The following is a 13,138-nucleotide window of genomic DNA, read 5'->3' as shown; positions in this document are numbered from 1 at the left end:
TAATTCATTATGAATGCCTAGTCTATGGTACTTAGTACTTACTATATACAATATATTATTTACATTGCTCTAATACACTTTGTTAAAAATATGAACGTAACTTATTTTAATATTATGCTTTATATAACCCAAAACTTTAAGGGATTTACCAAAAAGTTATTCGCAGTTTTTTTATTACAGTAGGCCGGTAGATAATCATTCTGTAACTTGTTCATGTTCATATTTTGTAGGTAAGTCTAGTGAAGAATTTTATTGGATTTCATTTTTTTTATTGTCATTAATTCATGAACGTTTAAAATAACAAATATTGTTTTTTTCTTCAGTTTTAAATTAAAACAGTTAATTATTATATACTATTTACTATTTAGTTAAGAGAACGTTCCACCCCCATATGTTGTCTCCGACCTCAGTCTTACACACGTACGGCATAAACGTTTTGACGCGGGAAAGAACCGAGAAGGCTACAGTCATAACTAAGAAACAAAATTTTCACCACATAAAGGAGGACTTTGGCTTCGCAATATTGTTTTTATTTATTTGATATTACTTATATGAAAAGAGTTCTTATTGTTTCAAAATCCATTATTATTTGTGCTTTTCAAACTTTAATAACGTTTCTTGAAGTTCCGATAATGAAAAAATAAAAACTATATTGCACAGCCAAACTTCTCCTTTTTATGTGGTGAAAATGTTGTTTCTTGCAACGTCCATTTAAGAGGTTACATGGTAATTCTTTGTCTCCATCTTACAAACACAAGTCTGATAATTGATAAATCTAAATGTATAATTGTTAATTTTTAGCATAGTCGTGTAATAGAATTCTATTGTGTCTATGATTTTTAGTGTTTAAATTTATCTTCAACTTGTGATTAATGATATATATTATACATCGGCAAATAGTGTTAGGTACAGAAAGATCTGACAATATGCAGAGCTGCATTTAGGGAGGGGGCCCTGGGTACAACTGCCCCGGGCGCCAGTATTTTAGGGGCGCCAACATGTTGTAGCCAGAAATATGTTTACTTGTGAATTATTAAAATTGTATAATTTTAATTATTTTAATAACAGTATTATGTATAAAGTTTATTAGTATTATGCTGTTTGCCATTTTTTTAATTAATATTAATTTGCATAGTTTTATATAATTTTATTTTATTTATTCATGAAATACCTACAACCTACTTAAATATGTTGAAAAAAACAATTTATATGATGAATTATAAGCAAGGTTTAGGTGACATAAATTCAAATGTATCTTTGCGGAGAGAGATTCAAGCAATTACTAAACAATATTTTAAAAAAAATTACACATTGTAAAACAAATATTCTTTTCTGTGCTCAAAATCTAAAAGGTTAATGAGGATCTAGCTCCCATATTTTCCGTGGGTAGGCCCCTTAGAGGGAAGCAATTTTTTTTCACCGGAGCTTAGGGGGCGCTAATTTTTTTTTGCACCGGGGCGCAAAATGTCTAAATGCGGCACTGACAATATGTAATTAACTTGCTACCAATGTGGCTATGAAATAGCTTATATTTTTAACAATTTAAAAATAAATGGTTTTTTTTAATAGGCACATGATTATTGTAATTATATATTTATTAATAGTAATAATAATAGTACAAGTATTATAATAATAATACCTTTATATTTAGTAGTACACTTAATTTTAATTTTATCAGTTTTGATAAATTATACTCTCATTGGCCAACCGTATCATGCGGTCTAAGGGACTATTTTTGCTATAATTGGTAGTGGTAGTGTGCGCAGGAACTATGAAAGGAACATGGTTTTCAGTCGTGTGAGAATGAACTTTGAAATTGACCAAGAAGCAGGGGTGGATAGGTAGTATTTATGTTACAGGGAAATATTTGAAGGGGCCTCCAAACTGAAAAAAATTTGGTCACTTCGCTCCATAGATATTCAATCTAACACCTTTACCTATAAATAAAATGTTTCGTGCGAAAATGTATTTTTAGTTTGGTGAGGGGCTGGGGAAACGGCATACGAGGAAATCAAATTTATTATTATTATTATTTATTTAATATAAAAATTTTAACTCTTGACTTGTGCTATTATTATATTGTTGAAAATAACAGTAAGTAATAATAATTTATATACATTTAAACTATTCCTATTTGGTGAATATTTTATTCTGCAAAAAAACAAAGTGTAGACTCGAGTGGGCCCTCCAACATAAACATAGACGGAGGCCCACAGGGAAAAACCCTTTTTCCCCATGGGCCTATCCACCCTTGGAAAAAAGTGAGGGAGCATCAATACGATATCCACTAGTTTTTTCAAAGACTAGGTTTGAGTTAAATCACCTGTCTGCCAGTGAGATGAGATTGAGTTCCTGTATAACTATGGAATAGTCATGGGGAGGAAGTTTTATTTGCGATATTATCATATCGGTCGGTCTGTCGACTGTATAGCCACAGAATAATTCTGTGGTACCTATAGCTTTATTACAATAATAACTATAATTTAGGTAGGCTACCAATACGCATAATACGACGAAAGACGGGTTTTATGACTGGATTTAACAATATTATGATATGCGCGCTTTACAGTCGTTAAATGTCATACGAGTGAGTGTTGTATATTATACTATGTGGGTTGGGCATATAGATATTTAGGTAGGTATACTAAATCTTATAAGTTATATGACTATATATTTTATATTATATTGTGTAAGTTGCTGAACTCTTTTCGTTTCGACGGGATACCTTGGGGAGTGCATAATAATATATAGGTGCTTGCAGCCTATATATAGTACGCAATGTGACCTTTTTCCATTAATTTTTTTTATTCCTTTCAACAAACACACACATGCCGCACAGATGTATATTTATTTATTGACCAACGAACGGCATTCGGAGTCTGAAATTCAAAAAAGCGGCTATGATCACTATATATTGGACACTAGACAGTATTAGATAGTACTACTGGTCCTCAAATATTATAGTGACTGGTTTGCATAGTGTGCAGCAATCTACTGTTTTCTGATTTTTACGAGGGCTAAACTGTTATAGTAAATATTTAAATTAATATTACATCATAACATTTTTACCCATAGGTAGGTATATAGTATAATATGATTACAATATACCTACGGGCTACGACCTACCTTTATGGCCATACAGGGCTTGAAACCGAAAATAATTATTTAGGAAAAATTATAATTTTTCCTATTTCGGTTTCTGTTATCGGTATTCATTTTTTTCAATTTCGGTTTCGGTATCGATTTTGGCTTTTAACGATTTTAACCGGTATTAAAAATCGGTAACCACTATCGGTTGCTACCGATTTTTGCCACTACCGGGGCATACCGGAATTATAGGAAATGAAACTGCGGACACGTATGCCAAAATCGCAGTCTCCAACAACGACACATTATTACTAGACTCCCTGACCTACGACGACCTCAAAAACTCATTGAAAACATCTATAAGAAAAAAATGGCATATAGCTTGGAACATTCAGACCACAAAACTAAACCAAATCAAGTCAACAACCTTCAGATGGAATAATCCTAACCTCAATCGAAAGGACGAAACCACTCTAAATCGTTTAAGAATCGGACAAACCAAGCTAACCCATGGATACCTCATGTCAAGAGACGAACCTCCTAGCTGTGGGAAACGCCTCACCATCAAACACATCCTGACAGAATGCTTTATTTATGACCAAGAGCGATTGGATCTAAACTTAACCGAAACCCTCGGACCAAACCCAGACCAGAATAGAAAAACTTTGAAATTCCTTAAACTTACTAATTTAATTAATAAAATGTAATTGTATAGTTAATATAAGAATATTATGTATATAATTTAAACAATAATCAAGACATGTAAACTAATGGCCTATGCTGCCGAGTTGTATTTATGATCAATAAAAAAAAAACAACGTCAAATTGAGTTATGTCATTATCTGCCATCTGGTAGTGTTATTGTTGAGAAAATGAGAAACTTGAAACTTATATATTTAGGCGAAACTGTAATTTTCTTTGGAAACCTAGGTTATAATATAAAGTTATTTTGATCCCTACCTATATAAATTTAGAAATCGCGAAGAAAAAAAGGGGTAAGCTTGCTTAGTGAATCATAATATATAATAGACCTATATAATATTATATAGGTCTCGTGTCTGTGATGTTATTTTTGTTTCACGTGTGAAACACCGAGATATATTATATGGTACCCATATGTAGTAATGTAGTATAGGTAGGTATTATATAGTGTATATTTAGGTAGGTACGTATCAGTTAATCACTGTTTCTCTGCAATTTGAAGGAAGGAGCCCTGGAGGATACTATCAATTTATTACATGGGTGGGCAGGTAATCCAAGTCCCCGACCAGTCTATAGTTTATTGTACTGGCATCTGATTTCAAATATGGTATATGTACCTATACATTTTTAAAGATTTGCGGAATTTGCGCCTATAGGTAGTAGACACCTACTTAAATTCGAAAATATGGAACGATTAGCTACAAATTTTTTACAACCGCACGTCTGCAAATATTTTTTTAAATTAAGACTCGTTATCTGGAATCAAATTATATTTTCTTCTGAAAAAGTGTTCTGCGTTTTAAAAACCGATATGATTTGTTCGTTTTGTTAAAGTGTATATTGCTTTTTGATCTTCGAAAAATATAATATAGGTATATCATATATATTATATTATATTTAGATACCTCCGTAGTTCGTAGAGACGTAGTATATTGTTTCTACTTTCTTTATAATATTATGTTCGTTTATTATTATTTATTACATTATACTATTCATAATTTAAAATTATTTTATCTCATGCACGATGCATTTTTGTAGTAAGACATTATCCAAAAGTTCTTGGCTAATATCATATTATCCGGTTAATGTTAACATCGGCCAACAATTAATAATATTCATGGCGGATAATGATAACTATGGCTAATGTTGAATTATCCGTCTATTGTCGAAATTATCTAAAATATATTAATATTAAATATTACTCGTAATATGAACACGGCACTACCTATATACATTTTATGAACATAAGTCTCAAAGAATTACATATTAGACGTAAACGTATTGTCGTATTATAATATTTATACTTTATAGTGATCCCATTACAAAGATTATGCAACTATAACTGTTTCGTTAATTTTTTGACTTTTTAGTTTTGTATGTTGACTATAAATACATAATATGTAGGCATTATTATAGGTATTATTATAGGCATATTCGTGGCGTCATTTGAACCATGCAAGGTATACATTTGCATGTTTAAAATTAAATATTATTGTGATTAAATTGGTTAGCCTGAATAATGGATAAACTCTAGACAGGGTTTGTGCCTTACATAAAAATATGCGTATTAAAAAAAAATTTAAAAGACAGCAGTGATTCAATAGACATTTGGGTCAACAGCAAAATGCATAATATTATATAAATAAAGAGTTTGGAGTGCTTGGACGTTCAACGTTTTGTTATACAATCATAATATTGAATATTCTCAATTTTATACAAATTTAGTTCATTAATACTCGAAACAGTTAACTGATAGTTGTATATATAAACCTACATAATATTATATTATTTAAAAAAAAAACAGAAACTAAGTTTTGTACATTATTTAATAATTGAATCATTACAGTATTATAATAATATACACATAACCTATAAGTTAAGTTTTAACTATGTATATTAATTATTAGTATATATTATTTTTCAATAGGTACCTACTTGCTAGTTACTATATATTTTATTACATTATATAAATGATAGGTATTGACATTTAATAGATATGGACACAGTTTTGGAATTTAAACGTATTCTACCTACAATCTAGCTGCATACGATCTGAGTACCAATAAAACCTTTTAGAACGAATCAAGTCCCTTGTTGTTTTAAGGTATACAGTCAAATTAACAGAAACATATTCCTTCCCATTTTTCAGACATAGTACCTATGACTGTCCGTTACAAAAAATTCTATAGGTAGGTATAGTTAAAAATGATGTTAATTTTGTAAAATTTGATTAATGTGTGAAATAGAATATTATGTATAATTCAGTTGTTACTTGCTTATAAATAAATACATATTATGTGTAATTATTAAAAATACCACCTATGTACTATTATAAATCATACAAACCAGGCAAGTGTAAAGAACCTGTGCATTAGGTTGACTACTCACCGATTGTTCCGGAGTATAAAATAAACACGAAGTATACGGAATAGAACAGAATACAATACTGTAACTACTAAGGTCAAAGCCCTAAGGCATAAACAATTATAAATTCGATAGGTAGCCGTAGTCTGGAAATACATAGGTACTGTATTGTTTATGATTTTAGTAAAAGCCAAACAATAGATTCATCAGAACGAAAATCATAGTTTAAATTTATTCTCATAAGTCATAATGTTTATTTTATGTTAAGTTAGTGTAATTATATAAATCGATAAGTCATATATGAGTAACCGGTAATCGGTAACATTTCGAGTCAATTTTGTTGTTTAAATTAATAATCCAGGTCGAAATCGAATAGCCAGGTACCCTAACATGTTGCAAAATAAATGTATGCATTCGGTTGCTTGTTGCCATTACTGCGAATTCTGCAAAAGCCAATAATTATTACCTAATTTAATATATTGAATACTATCTGGTCACCTAACATCAGATGTCAAGTTTACATGAATTGGTCGTTTCTTTTGTTCACATTGTTAACTGGTCGTTTGCAGTGGCGTATTTTTGACGGAGGAGGGGCTTCATCGGGTCTGGACTCACCATTGGCCCCATAAAAACCTATAGAAACATCCAATATATTCTGTAGCGAAGCCCCTAATTAAATGTATTTGGGAAATTAGCTGGATCCCTCCATGGAAAATTCTTAAATACGCCATTGGTCGTTTGATTGATCGGTATAGCGGTACGAATTATTGGTTTTCAGGTTTATAAGTCACTGACCTTTATTCTTCGTGATAATTGGATTAATAACTGCATGTATATTGCATAGTAGTCATTATTGTATATTGCGACATCATAATACACGGCAGTGACGTAGCCAAGAATTTTGGATGGGGGGGGGGGGGCTAAGTATTTAAATACAATATGTCTTTTATTTTTATTAATCTTGATAAAATTCTAAGGTCAACAAAGTCAATGGGGGGGGGGGGGTGTAGCCCCTTATCCCCCCTTCCCTGGATACGTGACTGAAACACGGCAGTTTGATGAATATTTGTTAGGAATAGCTAGTTTTTAAGAAAAATGATGACAAATTTTAAATTTACCACGATTATAGTTATAATATTATAATTAATAATAACATTTTTAATAATTTGAAAACATAAAATATGAATACCAATACAGAGGTACGTTTTATTGCTTTTTTTTTTATTTGACAACTAATTTCAGGTAAATAATTTTATTGTGAACAATTTACTTGAAATCAGATCACCCAATACGGCAATATACATATCAAAATTCTAAAGAATAATAGTTTTGAATGAATTTAAATTTGCAGATCTAAACTATATATAAACTTAAGTATTTTTAAAATGTATAAAATTTTCATTGTTGCAATAAATATATTATTATTATTATTATAGATCTGGACATTGATATACGCACGTAAACACTTCTGTAATATTGGCTCGTAAATATTGTATTGTATGTAATATATTGCAATATTATTACAATGATTAATAATCTGTCAAACGCCCTTTTTTCCCTTTGGATTATCGTCAGCCGTTGCGGAAAACTTGAAAACAATAGAAGATTTAATTTTTGACCGTTTTTCATTAAGTTATTTCTAAAAGCATGAGCACTGCAGTTATCCTAACCATGGGGTACGATTGATGCTGGTTCGAAGATGAGGGTCGTCTATAATTGGCTAGACATGGGAAATGGAGGAAAATCAGACAGCTGCGGTATACGCGTTATTACCTATATAATATATTTTCGGATTTCTGCAGTTGTGACCGTCGAGGAATTTAAAAATAAGTGTCAAGCTCGAATTGTCCGCAAGAAATTACACTGTCTTTCCCGGTTTCCGAAAGTATGGTATCCTTATTATTCTTAACGCTGAAAACACAATCATGGATTATAAATAATATATTATTATTCACCGCGAGTTGTACACGCAAAAGTATCGTCAAATGTGACGCCTGCCGTTTATTATATTATGCTCAGCTTTGCTCGATGCAGCCAACATAGATTTTTGTTTTGAGGGTGCTGAAATGATACGAAGCTTACGATACAAATTACTTTATTGTGTTCATTCGTGTATTCTGCACGATATTTTTAATAACAATAAATATAAAATAAAAAAGGTGGACAAGTGGATGTCACTCTGCTGTACAGTAGGTTACAAGTGTGTCACTGTATAATGGATGGTATTAATTTTGAATTCAATGATATAATACCATTGTATAAGAAAAACGATTCTGAGCGGAGACGGTATGTCAGTCTAGGTATAAGACATAGTATATACTTATCTATGGTATTAAAAAAAAAAATTGAACTATAATATAGGAAGGTACCCATGATAAATTCCAAATTAATCATATCACAATATCCATTAGGTACTTATAATGCGCTATACATCATCAACAAAACGTGATACTATCATAAATATATAATAGTATACTTTGAAAGTTTCAAGTACTCATGAATAATATTATACAATCACAACAAAATAACTAAAATAGTTATTCTAGGTTTTTTAATAATATGTAATTTCGTCCAAATTTTAACTTATAGAATGAGTACCTATAAAAATAAACTGTGCTTATGTATTTTTTAGATTTTTTGGTAACAGAATTAACTACTTACGAGGAATCTTGTTTTAAATTTTCAGTCCATAGATATAAAAGTTGAACATTTTATAAATTTTTAACCACAAAATAATTATTCAATTTTAAATTTGATAAATTTTATCAACATTTGAACTTCAAATGCTTATAAAAAAAAATTGTGACTATGTATTTTTAATATTTTTCTACTGATATTGTAACAATATATCAGGAGCCTTGCATTCACACTTTTTTACCAACAAACAAAATTTTATTGATATTTATAGAAAAAAAAACTAAAAAAATTGAAAACTGAGAATGTCCGTAAACAGCTCAAAAAGAGTCAAAATATTTCGAAAATTTTATGGTGTAAAAAAATGAAAATATTAACATTCAGTGAAATTTTCAAATATCTACAGTCATTCGTTTTTTAATTACAATAAAATAAAAAAATCGTCTAATAATAAGTTACTATACTAAAGCAATAATCCTGTCTTCATCAGTTACAAGATATGTATTAATGATAATACTTTCAGTTCTTTTTCAATATTTAACAGTGATACCTACATTTGAAAATCGTTCTTATATTTGTATCATGGTATATAATATTATAGTACCTAAACCTGTATTAGGTATAGTGTTTGAAGTATGAAATACTTCACAAAAACGTGAAACATTGAATTTTTTTAATACAAATATTAATGATGGTTATATTATTATTTATCAATTATTTAGCTTCCAATACTAAAATTATTATAGCTCAACAGTTATAGGTATTAGAAAGAAAAACATAAGTGAACAAAACGTTAGGTATAATAAATTAATATTTCATGAAATTTTTAAACACTACCTATCGTCCCCGTTCATGCAAAGTACACTAAGTCAAAAAATCGACTTAGAAATTTGTATTTTAACAATAATAAGAGCTATAAATTTCACAGTGTCATATTATTTACAACTACTCATTAACAGCTACTTCCCTTAAGGGAAACTCAATTAAAAAAAGAAAGAAAAAAATTTGGTTACATATGGTATACATTTAAAGCTTGAAAACATTTCAAAAGCTGATTCATGTTTTTGGACTTGGTGTGTTTTGCATGAACGGGGACGCTATATAGGTACCTATACAATATATTAAACAAGATGATTTTAATAATTTGTATTCTTAATAGAACACAATCATGTAGGTATATTATATATGTATTTTTTTTCGTTAATGATGTATTGATGTCTATAAAATCTGTATACATTTATTATAGTCCGAACCTATATAGGTACATTTTTGTATTCGTTGAATTATTCAAATTACTTCACTATATTCACTAGTATAATTATTAAGTTATTCGAGGATGCTATATGCACCCCTTAGTTACCACTTTGTTGTGTGCATGCGGCTTTGTTGGTCACTTCGTACCAAACATTGAACATTTCATAACCTTAAGAGTTAAGATAAAGCTGTTATTACTCATTACTGCATATTAAGCATATTGTTATTATTAATACGTTCAGTTATACCTAACTATAATTTAAGGTTTTCGAAGGAAAAATTGACCCCGATGGTATAAATAATGTCCATATGGAATTATTTTATGAAAACAATAATTTTAAGACATGCTATACATATTATAGGGTTATTACGATTTTATTATAAAAACACAACACAATATTATTGAGGGAATATGAACGTTACAAAGTTACGACGAAGTTAAAATAATATTTTTTTGTAGGTACGACATATTTAATTGTTCGCCATTCCGGCGACATCGGGACGGCCACCGGGTGGGCACGTCTTTTAGTCGTCCGACGGCGACGGGAAGGTGTTGCCAACGTATGCAACGACCACCACGGGCGTACTGTCGCCGCCGGAGCCGCCGGAGCAGTCATCCGCGCTGCCGCCACCGACGCCGCCGCTGTACGTCTGGGCGCCGAAACGGGCGGCCACTTCGGCCAGGTGTCTGGCTGGCTCGACATGCACGGCCAATTCGGCGGCCTCCACGGCGCCGCTGTGCTTGCAGTGTGCCTCAGCCGCGGCCAGGTCATAGGCGGCACGCTTGGCGCCTTCGTCGCGGCCATCGCCCGCCGTGGCCGCGGACATCCAGTGTTCTAGGTCCAAGCCGAACAGCGCGGAGTTGATAGCGCCGGGCTTGCGGGCTTTGCACGACTTGAACGCGGGCACCGCGTCCGTCAGATGCTTGACGTCACCCTCAGCCGCCGCGCCACCACTGCCGTCCTTCCGCTGCCTGAGCAACGCGGCGGTCAGAAGTCGGTCGGCGCGCTTTATCGGCGAGTTGCACATCGACGACGGGTCGGCGCAATAGTCGTGGGCGGTGGCTGGTGCCTCCTGCGGCGCGTCGACCGGCGACGACGTCAGCAAACACTGGCAGTGACCACGCTCGGCGTCCTTCTGGAGCAGTGGACCGAACGCGTCGCTGCCGACGTCGGCCGGACAGCATGCATCGCCCCGCGAACAGAACATCCGGTCGTACAGCTCCGTCAGCGCCTGATACTCAGCGTCCTCCTCGGGGATTTCTTCGCATTCGACCGCCTCTTTGCATGGGCCGCACGACATGGCGTGATTGTATACGCAGTTTTCTGTGACTTCGATGAAAATATATTAACAATATATTGTTATTAGACTATTGTCGATCGGGGGTAACGAAAATACGACTAACGCGACAAAGATGTGACGATATAATAAAAATATTTAATATTATATTAATATTATGTCAGACCATCGTGTTTCCACGACTACACCTACCACTACGGATTGCAGCGCGCTGTGACAATTTATTAATTTCTGATATAATATGCGAGTTTTTTTTTTAAAATATGGGCGAAAATCCTTATGTTAAGTACCTATAATATTATCGACGTTTTTGGACGCGTCCTTATCCAAGAGTAGTGTGTTTCTAAGAATAAATTTGAAAATATTATACAAATCGAATTTTGAACGAGTTTAATTATTTGACTATAATGTAATTTATTCTATTTATTACAAATACGAATTACTTATATAGATTAGGTATGGATAGATATATTATTTCTGAAATTTAGTAGAGAGTATTACAGTGCACGAACAATTGTGATTGCAGCTTTAATGTTCGATTATTTGGGTTGATTATAATATACATACATAGTGCTTAATACACACTTCCTTTTTGTTGAGAGTCATCGAATTATTTGATTAGTTTTTTATGAACATTGTACGAGGCAATTGTCGATTATAAGGTTGATGGACGTTTGTACAATTTCATGCTAAATCAGTGGTCCCAGGTTAAGCGCGATAACAAACCAGTTCCGGAATTATAAAGACGTATAAAATCTAACAGTAAAAACTTAATATACCTAAATAATTAATATTATAATAATTTATTTGTATTTTGTTTTCAATAATGTTAAAAAAAACATTTCCAAAAACGTAAATATATTTTTTTTGAGAATAATATATGGTACCTTGAAAATAATCATCAATTAGTCTTCTCCTATACGATAATTAATATTACATATTGGCCGGTATGTTATATATTGATATATATTATAATTTATAACCATTCTGGCTGTTTTACATAAATGTAAGCAATTGATAAATAAATTAGTAATTAGATTTACAGTTTAGTTCATGTAAATGTATTATTATTTAAGTATGTGATATACGACCTACGCCGGGTTAAATATTGGTAATATTAATTCTGTAAGCGTATGGGTTTGTAAAATTAGGAAAATGTTACTTTTTAAAAATTTAGGTGTTGGCAACATACCTGTTGATGGCTTTTTTAATACAATTTTTACTTTTTTAGAATTTTGTGGTAGAAGGATTACCGAGCGAAATTCAAAACCAAGCTAGATAGTTTGTGGCACCATCAAGTAATAATTTTGGCATAAAAAATTGTCAAAAATGTTTGTTCTAACTAGGAAAAAAATTGAAAACCGTTTTTAAAACGATGTTCATGTTACTTCAATTTTTGAAAGGAAGGAGCTTATTTTAACGCCCCAAACTGCGCTATACTATTTATTTAAATTATACGATCTTTACGATAATAAAAAAATTTGGAAAATGCTTATTCAAACTTTGGTGTTGGTGTCATACCTGTTGATGACTTTTTTAATACAAAATTTACTTTTTTAGAATTTTGTGATGGAAGGATTTCCGAGCGAAATTCAAAATTAAGCTAGCGATAGCTTATTGTTACCGTCGAGTAACAATTTTAGCTGAAGCTACACTACACATGGACTATAAGTTTGCCTCCACTGCTAATACTGCAAAACATATAGCCATCCCAATAATCAATTACGAAAGTTATGCTATTCGATTACAACATTTGTAAAAAATAAAAATGCTTACGTTTTGATTATTATCATACATA

The sequence above is a fragment of the Acyrthosiphon pisum genome, chromosome A1 (assembly GCF_005508785.2).
Source record: "Acyrthosiphon pisum isolate AL4f chromosome A1, pea_aphid_22Mar2018_4r6ur, whole genome shotgun sequence".
Lineage (NCBI taxonomy): Eukaryota > Metazoa > Arthropoda > Insecta > Hemiptera > Aphididae > Acyrthosiphon > Acyrthosiphon pisum.
Note: the sequence above shows the minus strand (reverse complement) of the source record.